Genomic DNA, 13,390 nt, shown 5'->3' on the forward strand with positions numbered 1-13,390 from the left:
ATGTATTTCTAAACCAAAAAATAAAAACATGTATTTGTTAACCAAATAAGTTAAACATAAATTTGTAAACCAAACACTGTAAACTTGTATTTATAAACTAAATAATTTAAACATGTATTTGTAAATCAAATATTGTAAATGTGCATTAGTAAACTAAATAATGTAAACACCTGTTTGTAAAACAAATACTGTAAGCCTGTATTTGATAACCAAATAATGTACACATGTATTTGTAAACCAAATATTAGAAACATGTATTTGTAAACCAAATAATGTAAACATGTATTTATAAACCAAGAAAGCTATACATGCATTTGTAAACCAAATAACGTAAACATGTATTTGTAAACCAAATATTGTAAACATGTATTTGTAAACCAAATATTGTAAACATGTATTTGTAAACCAAGAAAGTTAAACATGCATTTGTAAACCAGATATTGGAAACATGTATTTGTAAACCAAATATTGTAAACATGTATTTGTAAACCAAGAAAGTTAAACTTATATTTGTAAACCAAACATTGTAAACATGTATTTCTAAACCAAAAAAATACAAACATATATTTGTAAATCAAATACTGTAAACTCGTATTTATAAACTAAATAATTTAAACATGTGTTTGTAAATCAAATATTGTAAATGTGCATTTGTAAACTAAATAATGTAAACACCTGTTTGTAAAACAAATACCGTAAGCCTGTATTTGATAACCAAATAATGTAAACATGTACTTGTAAACCAAATATTATAAACATGTATTTGTAAACCAAATAATGTAAACATGTATTTATAAACCAAGTAAGCTATACATGCATTTGTAAACCAAATAACGTAAACATGTATTTGTAAACCAAATAACGTAAACATGTATTTGTAAACCAAATATTGTAAACATCAATCAATCAATCAATGTTTATTTATATAGCCCTAAATCACAAGTGTCTCAAAGGGCTGCACAAGCCACAACGACATCCTCGGTACAGAGCCCACATAAGGGCAAGGAAAAACTCACCCCAGTGGGACGTCGATGTGAATGACTATGAGAAACCTTGGAGAGGACAGCATATGTAAACCAAGGAAGTTAAACATGTATTTGTAAACTAAATATTATAAACATGTGTTTGTAAACCAAGGAAGTTAAACTAGTCTTTGCAAAGCAAATAATGTAAACACGTGTTTGTAAAACAAATACTGGAATATGTATTTGTAAACCAAAGAACTTAAACATGTATTTGTTAACCAAACACATTAAACATGTATTTGTAAACCAAAAAAGTTCAACATGTATTTGTAAACCAGGGAAGTTAAACATGTATTTGTAAACCAAAGAAGTTAAACATTTATTTGTAAACCAAATAATGTAAACATGTATTTGTATGCTAAAAAGTGTTCCACTTGTCGAGACTGGGATTGCTGCATATCACAGTGTGTTTTGTGAAGTCACTAGCAAAGAGTAAGTGGACTTTGTGTAGCTGTGGATAAATAGTTTACTCACCTTGTTACTTTATACATGCTAATTGTAAATAATGCAAATAATTCAATGTGATTATCTTGTGTGATGACTGTATTATGATGATAGTATATATGATAGTATATATCTGTATCATGAATCAATGGACCCCGACTTAAACAAGTTGAAAAACTTATTCGGGTGTTACCATTTAGTGGTCAATTGTACGGAATATGTACTTCACTGTGCAACCTACTAATAAAAGTCTCAATCAATCAATCAATCAATCAAAAAAATTAATTAATAACATGTTATGAAATATAACTTACTTCTATATGGGATGTCCACTAAATGTCTAAGCATGATGATTAGATATCAAGGTGCGAAGGAATTTCGTCACAGGAATTGACAGACAGCTGTGCTCACACTTTGGAGCCTTGGTGACAACTTTCACTCACGATAAACCGAGGAAAAAGGAAAACAGAGGAAATGAGAAAGTGCTAGTGAGAAGAAAATGTTCTCGCAATGAGTGTTCATTTCCTCTAACATTTGATTTTGCTCAAATTGTAAAGCAGATATGAAGGAACATGCAGATAGAATATGACAGAAGACGAACATATTTATTTGAACATCCAACCATTTGACAATGATTGGATATTCATGAATAATATTGTCTTTTAATCTCAACTATTCTGTCGACTGGACCATGCCCATTTTTATTGCTGTTTCAAATGTTATTCAGCATTGAAACAGTAGGAGGTCAGTCGCCAGAATTATATTGTTTTTCCATTTATAGTAATGCACTGTGATAATGACCATAGATTTTATGGTAAAAAAACAAAACAAAAACTACCTGGCAGCTCAATCGCCAGAATTTTACCGCAAATATAACAGTGGTACCGTTGTTTTCCATTTACATTGTTGTAATGTAAAATAAAAAAAACTGTAGACTTTACGGGAACAAACTGGCAGTTCAGTCGCCAGTACTTTATTGTGAAACTTAATCTAGTACCAGTTTTCCATTTACAGTAATTCACTGTAAAAAAAGAAGAAATTATGCAAAATCTGTAGATTTTCCATTAAAAAAGGTGGCAGCTCTGTTGCCAAAAATTTACGGTAAAAATAAAAATGGTAGCAATTTTGAATTTTCAGTAATTTGGCAAAAAAAACACCATCAATTTTACAGTAAATGTCTTACCGTAAAAAGATCTACCCTAAATATACTCTTTTTTTTTTTGTACAGTGCAAGTTGGAGTTGCATCATCCCAAATTAGTTTGATTAGAAGTTGGGATGCCACGATTCGATTAATAAACGATTATCGAGATGATCAATGCATCTTTTTTTCCTAGACGTGATTTTTATGAACAAGGTATATTTGCCATAATCCATTAACAAAGTAAATATCAGACAGAACGATCCAAAGCATTTCCTACTTTATCGAAATATGTTGCCAAATATGACATTACTGATATGCTGCTGATATGAACGTTTCATTGAATGAAAGTTGTGTGAAAGAATGTGACACATGTAAAAAAAAAATAGGTGCAAAAAAATACTGCTCCTGCTACACATTGTTTTTGTACATCACTCACTTACAGTGAGTGATGTACTCAGTGACTGCTTCCTTGCAGTCAAGGAAGCAGGGCGAAACTTTCTCACGGCGTGCAGCAACAGAGCGACCAGAGCGGCGTGTGCTGTGCCACTCGGGCGGGCATTAGCCCTTGAGTGCCCGATAAAATAGTAAATTCCGGCGTCCCTAAGTGTCTACGTTGGTGTGGCTCGTTTCTAGCCTAGATCCAAGTTGCACTGCAGCCGGGCTCGGCTCACCTTCAGCCGTGGCCCAGGTTAGCATGGGTCCGAAGCCAAGGAGAGTGGTTAGCCCCCCTGAGGACGACATGGAAGTAATTAAGAAATCTCTTGAGTTCTTGTCGGCTGAGATCGCAACAATTGCTGACCAGCAAAAGAAAATTGTGGATCTGATGGGTGACATTCAGTCACTCAAAAGACTGAACACGGAGAAAGACAAAGCTATAAAAGTTTTGGAATGTCGCGTGGCCGACTTGGAGCAGTACTCCCGCATGAACAACGTGATCGTCAGCGGACTTAAGACCAAGCATTGGTCATACGCCAGTGTGGCAGCCCGGGAGAACGGTCCCGTAGGGCGGGAGGGAGTTCAATCGGAGTCAGAGGTGGAATCACTGGAGCAGCAGGTGGTCAGCTTTTTGGGGAGCAGGAGGATCTCCGTGGACAGGAGCGACATTGAAGCCTGTCACACCCTGCCTACGAGAACCAAAGGAGCATCACCATCAATCAATCAATCAATGTTTATTTATATAGCCCTAAATCACAAGTGTCTCAAAGGGCTGCACAAGCCACAACGACATCCTCGGTATAGCCCACATAAGGGCAAGGAAAAACTCACCCCAGTGGGACGTCGATGTGAATGACTATGAGAAACCTTGGAGAGGACCGCATATGTGGGTAACCCCCCCCCTTCTAGGGAGACCGAATGCAATGGATGTCGAGTGGGTCTAACATAATATTGTGAGAGTCCAGTCCATAGTGGATCCAGCATAACAGTAAGAGTCCAGTCCACAGTGGGGTCAGCAGGAAACCATCCCGAGCGGAGACGGGTCAGCAGCGCAGAGATGTTCCCAACCAATATACAGGCGAGCGGTCCACCCCGGGTCCCGACCCCGGACAGCCAGCACCCCATCCATGGCCACCGGATCTGTGTGTCTTCCCCTCCACAAGGGATAGGGGGGAGCAGAGGAGAAAAGAAAAGAAACGGCAGATCAACTGGTCTAAAAAAAAGGGGGGCTATTCAAAGGCTAGAGTATACAAATGAGTTTTGAGATGGGACTTAAATGTAACACCAGCGATCATCATTCGCTTCACCAACAGAAAGAACAAGATCGCGATCCTAAAACAGGGTCGGAGGTGTACATTAACGAACACCTCACCAAAAGGAATGGTGAGATCGCCAGGCGCGCACGAATCCTGAGGAAGCAAAGCAAAATTCAGTCTACATGGACTGCTAGCTGTAAAGTGTTTATCAAGCTGAATGGTACCACCAGTGCCGGCCCAAGCCTCCATGGGGCCCTAAGCAAAATTTGATTTTGGGGCCCTCTATTTCTGCCAATAATATATAAATAATACATAAACTCATTGCGGCTCTGGCAGTGTTGTTTACATTATCCTATTGTCAGCCTGGCATGTCTTTACAAATGACATGTCATTTATAAAGATATGGGGGTGGCCCAGTTAAGAACATAAATAATACCAATGAATGAACGAATGATGTCCAGAGTGCCACATATGGTTCCTAATCTTAAAATGTAGAAAACATTCAGCTACAAGAGTGGCCTGGGGTTGAACAGTCCAAGTGATAAAGCTTTGTATTTACAGTAAAAGTGTCATCTTGTCTCATCAGTCTTGTACATATTAGTCTTTAATTACTAGTTTATATTTTTAGTTAATTGTTCATATTTAATGTTTACTTTGTACAAAGAGAGCGCAGTCTACTGAAGTTAAATTCCATGTGTGTTAAACATAACTGGACAATAAAGCTGATTCTGATTCACTTTATTATTTTTGGTAACAAAAACCTGAAACAGCAATGTGCAAAAATGTTGACCTAAAATTGTGTTTTTGTACAATAATATATCTTTGATCATTTAGAAATCATCAGTCAGACTCGGACATGCAAAAAATAAAAAATAATAATTTTTTGTTAATTGCTTTTGGGGGCCCCCTGGTGGCCGCGGGGCCCTAAGCAAGCGCTTAGTACGCTTATGCCTTGGGCCGGCTCTGGGTACCACCCCAGAAGAGGAGAAAGTCATGGTCATCAACGACATCAGTGATTTGGACAAATTCGATATCTGAGGAACTATCTGCAGCGAGGTAGGACCCCTGTGTCTACTCATGGGCACTTTTCACACACACATCATGACTGTCACTCATTGTTTCCCTTTTTTATTCTTTAGTTTTTTTAATTCTTTAGTTGTTTGCTGCAGTTGCAGATGTCATGCCTATGTACTAGTTGGGCGTTGTTATATATGTCTACCTGTACGGCTTTTTATGCCTCAAAGCAGGCCTACACTACTGTGTTTCAGGGTCAATTGTAAAAAGCAATATAAGTCATCAATCGCTCTCTCTCTTCATCATGGTTTCATATAACCTTAAACTACCCGGCAAAGGCCTACTGATAGCTCACTTGAATATCTGTAGCTTAAGAAATAAAATCCCTGATTTATGTATGATAATGAAGTCTAATGATATACACATTATGGCAATATCTGAAACCCATCTTGACTCCTCTTTTGAGGATGATGAATTAGCTGTAGATGGATACACAATTTTTAGGAAGGATAGAACAAGATATGGTGGAGGTGTAGCTGTGTATGTGCAGAGTCACATTCCTGTGAAAGTAAGACATGATTTAATGTTGGCTGATATTGAGGCCCTGTGGATCCAGGTTCACCTGCCACAGACCAAACCCATACTGGTTGGGTGCTGCTATAGACCACCTAGTGCCGATATAAAATACCTGGATTTAATATGCAAGATGTTGGATGAATCTAGTGATGAAAACAGAGAGATATATTTTACTGGGGACACAAACATTGATTGGTCTGCTATGTGCCTGCTGAAAAAGAAACTTATTGCTGTAACTAATGCCTGTAACCTCACACAGACTATTACACTACCAACCAGATCAACTATAAATAGAAATGGGGTAAAGTCATCCAAATGCATTGACCACCTATTCACTAATGTTCCTGATAAATGCACTAAAACAGTATCAATAGCTCTTGGCTTTACGGATCACAACTTAATTGCAATAAGGAGGAAGACCAAGCTCTCCAAAGCTCCTAGTGTGACTATACATAAAAGATCTTTTAAATATTTTAATGAAGTAAAATTTATAGATGATGTGAAACATGTTAACTGGGAAATTGTGTGTCTTGAGGAGGATCCCGAAGCTGCTTTGAGCACATTCATGAAGTTGTTTTTGCAGATTGTAGATAAGCATGCTCCTGTCAGGAAAACAACTGTCAAGGCAAATGGCGCCCCTTGGTTAGGGAATGAGCTCAAAGCACTTATGAAGCAACGTAACCAGGCTAAAAAGTTGGCAGACTCTTCTGGTCTACTTTCTGATGCGATGATCTATCGTAAATTAAGAAATCGTGTAACTAAAATAAATAGAAGTAATAAAAAGGTATATTATCAGACAAAGATCTATGACTTTAGACATGATGGAAAACAATTGTGGAAAATTTTAAATCAAATAATGGGAAGATCAGCATCATGTAAAACAAATTGGTATATAGAAGTTGATGGAGCTTACCTGACTAAGCCAATGGAAATTGCCACATATTTTAATAATTACTTCACAAACAAGGTGGAAAATCTGAGAGTGAATATGACGCCTTCTGATGGCTCCTCCTCATGCACATTAATTGAAAATCATATAATGAAGGGTAAAAACTGCAGGTTCGATTTTGTACCAGTTAGTAGTTCTGATATTGAGAAATTGTTGTTATCACTGCCATCTGATAAACCTGCTGGGACGGACATGCTAGATGGCAAATTGTTAAGAATTGCGGCATGCCATGTATCAACTCCGATTTGTCATATATTTAATAAATCATTAAGATATGGAGTCTTTCCTGGGGTTTGGAAGGAGGCTAAGGTCATCCCTCTACCCAAGGACAAAAATAAAGATTTTACTGGTAAAAACAGTAGACCAATAAGCATACTTCCTGTTCTTAGTAAATTGATGGAAAAAGTTGTTTTCAAACAAATTCAAGATTACTTTACCTACAACAAACTGATGTCGGGTTCCCAGCATGCTTATAGGCAAGGTCACTCAACATCTACTGCTCTAGCTCAGCTGACTGATGACTGGCTGTCACAAATGGATGTCAAGAAGATGGTTGGTACTGTCCTGATTGACTTTAGTGCGGCATTCGATGTCATAGATCACAACATAATGATCTCCAAACTGAGAAAATATGGTTTTAATAGTATGTCACTTTCTTGGATGTTGAGCTATCTATCAGCAAGATCACAGAGAGTGTGTTTTAATGGTAGCCTATCTGAACGCAAGTACAATTACTGCGGCGTGCCTCAAGGAAGCTGCTTAGGTCCTTTACTTTTTATTATTTTTTACTAATGATCTTCCCTGTGTTACAACAAACACCAATATGGTTATGTATGCAGATGACACAACTCTATACAGTACTGCCTCTACCTTAAATGACCTAGAAAACAACTTAAATCAGGACCTGGAGGGAGTGTCCCGCTGGGTAAATGATAGTAAACTTGTTGTGAATATTGACAAAACAAAAAGCATTCTTTTTGGATCCAGGCATATGCTTGTTGATGACCCACAGCTTCATATTTTAATGTCAGACATACGTATTGAGCAGGTCAAAAAAGCAAAATTGCTTGGTGTGCTATTAGACAGTCAACTGTCATGGTCCGATCATATTAATGGTATTTCAATGAGAATGGGAAGAGGTTTAGCCATGGTCAGGAAGTGCTCCACCTTCTTGACATCCTCAACAATGGCTCAAGTCATACAGTCCTTGGTTTTCTGTCATCTTCATTACTGTCCTATAATATGGTCCGCTACGACTAAGTCTGACCTGAACAAACTGCAACTTGTTCAGAACAGAGCGGCTAGACTGGTACTTAAATGTTCTTTGCACACTAATATTGCATTTATGCATTCCCGCCTGTCCTGGTTGTCTGTTGAACAAAAGATGCATTGTAGTCTCATTATGTTCTTTAGAACTATCATTTTAGATCAATCACCAGATTACTTTTACAAACAGTTTTTAAAATCAACTAACACACATATTCATGACACTAGGAATGCCAGCAATGGCTATTTGGCACTTCCTGCTCCCAGGACCAGTCTCCTCAAACATACAGTCATGTATAGATGTACATCATTTTGGAATGGGTTGCCATCTCACATTAATCTCTCACAAAGTAAATTGTCATTCAAGACAGCTTTGAAGATACACCTATTGCAGCTGCCCACATGACGAGAATTTTTAATACTGGTTTTAACTAGCTTTTTATCTTATGTTGTATTTTTCCATTGTATAATGTCTGTTATTGCATGTATTCTTTGCATTTTTCATTTTGTATGCTCCTATATGGACCCCAGGAAGACTAGCAGTCGCCTTGGCGTCAGCTAATGGGGATCCATTCAATAAACAATAAACAGGTGACACCAATGTGAGATGTTTGTTTTTGTGTTTATTTGGAACATGCATGCATACAACATGAAACATCACAATTTCCAGTTTCTCTATTCAACATGTTCAAAAAGGAGTAGGAAGAAGCAGAGCTTATTTAATCCTACCCCTTTTCCTTTACATAGCAGTTGCTAAAACTTTTCTTCACTTCCTGTTCTCAATTTATTCACAATATACTCCATAAGTAATAATAAAGATAAATAAATAAATAATGATTAGTGAAGTAAGTTATATTTCATATGGTGAGATAAATAAGATTATCTAGAAAATGAATGGATGGATGAAATAAATTCAGAATGTTTATTATTGTTCTTCTTCTTTGTACTTTGTAAACACATTAAGTTTGAAGTGGATCATATTAGTACATTGTTTGATTTCTTTGCTTAATCCATTCCATAATTTAATTCCACATACTGATATACTGAAGGTCTTAAGTGTTGTACGTGCGTACAAATGTTTTAAATTATGTGGAGATGTGTTATTGATGAGGCAGGTGTAAAAGAAAAAGTGCAGCAAAAAGTAATTCTGCCAAAAGTTGGCCAACTTGACTACAAGATTAGCTGCCGTGTTGTTAGCATTGTTCACCTTTAACCTTAAAGCGGAATTTCCGCTTAGTGAATATCTTTATTGATGGCCACAACATAATGATTGAACAAAAGACAAAACACTTTCCTTATTTCTGGCTGACTGTAGGTCAGTGAAGGTGACATGAGCCCTGACTCTGTGTGTGTGTGCATGGGTGCGTGTGTGTGTGCGTGTGTGCGCGTGTGTGTACGTGTGTGTGCGTGTGTGTGCGTGTGTGTGCCTGAGTGTGTGTGTGTGTGTGTGTGTGTGTGTGTGTGGGTTCTTGTATATATACTCGTCTTGAGACATCGACAAGGAAAAGTGCCTTCCATATGAGGAGCGGTGAACAAGTTAGGACATAAATCATGGTCCCAATACGGAAAACCATTGCATCTAATAGAGTGTTTCATTTGCACATCTGGTGGTGAAATTTATCAAAATTAGAGTGGTCCCAAAAAGGAGGGATTTTTCAAATTGACTATGTGTGTCGCTTTTAAAAGTGGTCAACATATGAAATAACAAGTGTGTGTAAAAATTTGAAGTTCTCCGCCTCTGGACAACATATGTAATAACAAGTGTGTGTAAGAAATTGAAATGCGCCCCCTTTGGCCAAAATAAAAATTAAAAAAAATAAACATCTATATAGAGACATACTGTAATAACTTTAAGTAAATAATGAAGATTAAAAAACAATTACAAACAAAAAATAAAACAAATAAAACAAATGAACTAAAAGCAGTGTTTTTCTCACAATGTGTTGACTTTTTTCTTGTAAAATTGGGAACAATTTCTCATATTCTTTCTGTTTCGGTAATATTGAAATATTTTCTCGAAAATGTTTAACTTTTTTATGTAAAATTATTACTTTTTAATGCAAAATGTTGAAATCCGTCAAATAAAAAAATCTGACTTTTATCACAATATTGACAATTTTTTTGTTGTTCTTGTAAAATACTGAAATTTTTTTGTGTAAAATTATGACTTTTGTCATAAATTTGCCAAGTAAAATTTAGATTATTATAATATTGCCAAAATTTCAAAGTTTTCTTATAAAATGGTGACTTTTGTCGAGTTAAATTATGACTCTTTTCACAAAATTGCCCAAATTTTAAGCTTTTCTTGTAAAATTAAGACTGTTTTTGAGTAAAATTCCAACTTTTATCATAATATCGCACTAATGTTCAGTTTTTCTTGTAAAATGTTGTCCTGTGTTGAGTAAAATTACAACTTTTTTGTTTGTTTGTTTTTCTTGTGAAATTCCAACTTATTTTTCACAACAAGCTTTCTTATATTTGCATAGTATGTATATATTACTAATGTTGTAAATACAAATCTTTATATATCGAGAAAGGGTGGTCCTAAAAAGGTAGGTATTATTCGGAGGTCTCAAGAAGGTAACAAATACAAGAATGTGTGTGCGCGTGTGTGTGTGTATTTTTTGATTGATTGAAGTTTATTGACATCTTAAATAATTGAATCCACGTAATGCTTTAAAAAGACAAATGGATGGCACAAAAAGCCAAAAGGTTGGTAATAAAATTTAAAAATAGCGTCTGACTTTAAGTGACTTCTTCTGGAGGGCTACAATACATGATATTATTTTAATTAGTTTTCAAGTAAAACCCGTACTTTCAAGATTTGGCGGCAATGAAAATGTGGCCGTGTGCCACTTTCAGTTAAATTAAGAGGAAACCCTTGTTCTGCAATAATGAATGTGTCAAATGTAGTTGGGAAACATATTTCCATCTGATTAAAACTGTTAAAATTGTTAACTGTTAACTGTTAAAATTCAAATATTATTTCTAGTAGGATTTTAACGACCTGTACATATAAAAAGTGTTTGGCTAAAATTGTTGGCCTAGCAATGTAGTTTGAAGTTCTTTAGTTTTCCATCAGATATCGACTCTTGAATACTCCGACAATACAGATTTTGAAGATAAAACCTATGTTCCAGACTCAAGAGGCAGTTCTTCAGATGCAAGTGTTTGCAGCAGTGATATAAGAGTCATACCATGCCTCTCCCAAAATATTTTAAAGGACACCATCAAATCATTTGGGATAGTCAAAACACAGAGAGAAATCACCAATTCAAGGAAACCTGGAAGTTTCAGTTCATCATTAGCAAGCAGTGGTCATAGTTCTTTGGAGACAGCTTGCAGCGCTGATTCTTCAGAGAACACTTCACAAAATATAAGTTCCATAAAAGTTGCACCTTTACCCAAAATGTCATGATGTGGATTTTTACGCAGCTTACTGCGAGGATTGTTTTACCGGTATGCAAACGGACTTGACCGGACAAGGCTTGCAGGTAAAAACATGATTTATTCTTGACTATAAACTACAAAAGGGGTACAAACAAAAGGCGCACAAGGCGAAGGCACAACTAAGCGCATGAAACAAAAACCAACATATAGGCAGAACTATGGACATGAAACAAAAACTTACTTGGCAAGGCATAGAACGAGCAGTATGAACAAAGTATGAAACAAGTCAGAAAAGAGCATGATACAGAATACCTACATGAGCAGAGCAAGAAATGAACATCAATGTCGCCAGGCCGACTAACTGGCAACCAAAGGCTTAAATAGTCTCTTTGATTAAAACAGGTGTGTGTGTGTCAAAATGAGTCAGGTGAAATCAATGAGTCGTCATGGTGACAAAACAAACAAGGAAGTGCAAACAGGAACTAAAAGAGTCCAAAAACCAACAGAACATAACCAAACAAAACATGATCTAGACCACAGATCATGACACAAAACAGACAATGGTAAATTATTACAATTCTGTAGTGACTGAAAGAGTTAAGTGTTAAGTGTGATATGAAGTGTAGTCTTTTTACAAAGCGCAATATGTTAAATGTTTACTTTTACAGTTTTCTAATTCTTCCTTTCACATTCACAGATGGACACAGCGCTGGAAGTGGGTATGTCTCAAGCTTCGTCAACGTGCTCCACTCCAAAGCGAGGTAAATAAATAATCCACACTATTAACTAGAATATTATATTACCTTTTGCACCTTTTCACTGTGTTATAGTCATTACATATTTTGTCTCCTTTATGACAGCTGCAAAGGTGAAGAAGTGGAAGAAGTTGAATGACACGTTGCATTTTATAACTGGCAACAAAGTACCAGGTAAAAAAGATTGTGAAGCCTGCTTCCAGAAAGAACTAGTAGCTCTACAGGACAGAGATTGGGTTGCCATCAAGTACTACGTCCATAACAGAATCATATCAAAAAAAGGAAAGATGTTGAAATAAAACAAATAAAACATTTGTTTTTCTACATCTTCTGTGGCAGTTTGAGTATGTTACCAGCAATTAAAAAAGCAAGATAAGCAAGCGTTTCGTATTTATTCCAGATTATTGTTAGCGACAAAATCCACAAAACCAATACAGTTACACCTAATCGACAATTACATTTTTACCCATGTTTCTTTTAAACTCGTCTTGGTTTTAGATTACAGTAGCATGGGATTGGGATTTTTTTTTTAACGACAACACATGAACTAAACCAACTCAGGTGGTTTTGTTAAATCGCTGTGATGTCATGAGCCTCATATGTCACATAAACCTGAAATGTTGTAACACTATGTGACGTCATGGACATCATATAAAGTTAAAGTTAAAGTTAAGTTAAAGTACCACTGATAGTCACACACACACTAGGTGTGGTGAAATTACTCTCTGCATTTGACCCATCCCCCTGTTCCACCCGCTGGGAGGTGAGGGGAGCAGTGAGCAGCAGCGCTGGCCGCGCTCGGGAATCTTTTTTTGGTGATTTAACTCCCAATTCCAACCCTTGATGCTGAGTGCCAAGCAGGGAGTTAATGGGTCCCATTTTTATAGTCTTTGGTATGACTCGACCGGGGCTTGAACTCACAACCTACCGATCTCAGGGCGGACACTCTAACCACTAGGCCACTAAGTAGGTCATATAACCCTGAAATGTTAAACACTGTGATGCCATAGACCCTAATATGTCACATGAACCCAAAATCTTTAACACTCTGACTTATCACCTTCACAAAGAAAACCCCAACAAGAGAGACACAGAATTATCCCCAAATATTTTCGTGAAAATGGACCAAAGTTAGGTT

General features: G+C 36.6%; 1 long non-coding RNA gene across 1 annotated transcript; it reads left to right on the plus strand.

Moving 5' to 3' along the window:
* Positions 1 to 11,909: 11,909 nt before the first annotated feature.
* LOC133578169 (uncharacterized) lies at positions 11,910 to 12,536 on the plus strand. The gene is made up of 3 exons (XR_009811821.1): positions 11,910 to 12,060; positions 12,195 to 12,258; positions 12,358 to 12,536. It is a non-coding gene; the product is annotated as an uncharacterized lncRNA (long non-coding RNA).
* Positions 12,537 to 13,390: the final 854 nt, after the last annotated feature.

The sequence above is a fragment of the Nerophis lumbriciformis genome, linkage group LG38 (assembly GCF_033978685.3).
Source record: "Nerophis lumbriciformis linkage group LG38, RoL_Nlum_v2.1, whole genome shotgun sequence".
In the NCBI taxonomy this organism is placed as follows: Eukaryota; Metazoa; Chordata; class Actinopteri; order Syngnathiformes; family Syngnathidae; genus Nerophis; species Nerophis lumbriciformis.